General features: G+C 52.5%; 1 protein-coding gene across 1 annotated transcript in view; it reads left to right on the forward strand.

Moving 5' to 3' along the window:
- Window positions 1-1,575, forward strand: part of TPO (thyroid peroxidase) — a 35,878-nt gene that overhangs the window by 2,827 nt on the left and 31,476 nt on the right. The window lies entirely within an intron of this gene.

Genomic DNA, 1,575 nt, shown 5'->3' on the forward strand with positions numbered 1-1,575 from the left:
TCTCAAGAGTCTTCTCCAACACCACAGTTCAAAAGCATCAATTCTTTGGCGTTCAGCCTTCTTCACAGTCCAACTCTCACATCCATACATGACCACAGGAAAAACCATAGCCTTGACTAGACAGACATTTGTTGGCAAAGTAATGTCTCTGCTTTTGAATATGCTATCTAGGTTGGTCATAACATTTCTTCTAAGGAGTGTCTTTTAATTTCATGGTGGCAGTCAGCATCTGTAGTGATTTTGGAGCCCAGAATTACATGTTAACTTTCTGTTTGTTTATTCATTTTTGATGGAAGTGAACTTGACTTAGGGCTTCCCAGGTGGTGCCAGTGGTAGAGAGTCCGCCTGCCAACGCAGGAGATACAAGAGACACAGGTTCAGTCCTTGGGTCGGAAAGATCCCCTGGAGGAGGAAGTGGCAACCCACCCCAGTATCCTTGGCTGGAAAATCCCACAGACAGAGGAGACTGGCAGGCTACAGTCCCCAGGGCCACAGAAAGTCAGACAGGGCTGAGCGCCTGAGCACGTGGCTGATTTACAATGCCGGGTTAGTTTTAGGTGTACAGCAAGGGAATCAGTTACATGAGCCGTGCTAAGTCGCTCAGTCATGTCCGATTCTTTGTGACCTTGTGGACTGGAGCCCACCAGGCTCCTGTGTCCACGGGATTTTCCAGGCAGGAATACTGGAGTGTGTTGCCATTTCCTCCTCCAGGGGATCTTCCCGACCCGGGGATCGAACCTGTGTCTCTGATGTCTCCTGCACTGGCAGGAAGGCTCTTTACCCCTCGTGCCAACTCAGAAGCCCATATGTACATTTGTGTGTGTGTATACACGCATTCTTTTTCTGATTCTTTCCCCTCGTAGGCTGTTACAGAATCCTGAGTACATGGTTCCCTGTGTTTTACAGTAGGTCCTGGTTGCTTAGCTATCTTTCACACTGAAGGGTTGAACTTTCTTTGGCACGTTGCCTTCATCAGTTACATCTCTCCACAGCCACAACCTCCATGACAAACCAGAGACTTCTTGTCTGAGCTGGGTTATGTCACTCAGGCTCACAGACACGAGCCGTCGGGGCTCCCTGTCACCTGTGCAGAGCCCGCGGAGGGCGCGGGGCAGGAGGTCCAGGCCTGGACCACGGGTGCCCGTTGGGTGCCCAGGGGCGCCCCTCAGGCTGGGGTCTCTGCTGGGTGGGCTGCTCCTCCCGTTGGCCCTAGAGAGGGCAGGGCTGTGGGCAGGCTCATGCCCACCTCCCGGGGCCGCTCGTGGACACAACAGGCACGTGGGCATCTGGCTGATAAACACTCGGGAACAGGTGCCCTTTGCCTGACAGCAGGTCTGTGAACTGTAGGACTGTTTGTGTATCAAGTCTTTAAGCCCTTCCTCAGAAACTCCACACAGAGTGTTTATCGTGGAAATCACGTGCCTTCATCACCACACGGACCGTGGTTCATTTCTGGGGGTTTGTGCAAAATCGAGACCGAAGTGCAAGGATGTTTATGGCAAATGTTCCAGCGCTTTGTAGCTGTTAGGAGAGAATCAGACGCGAGTGAACCAGGGGCAGTGGGGGCCCTGATGG

Source organism: Bison bison, unplaced genomic scaffold (genome assembly GCF_000754665.1).
Source record: "Bison bison bison isolate TAMUID 2011002044 unplaced genomic scaffold, Bison_UMD1.0 scf7180017864266, whole genome shotgun sequence".
Classification (NCBI taxonomy): Eukaryota; Metazoa; Chordata; class Mammalia; order Artiodactyla; family Bovidae; genus Bison; species Bison bison.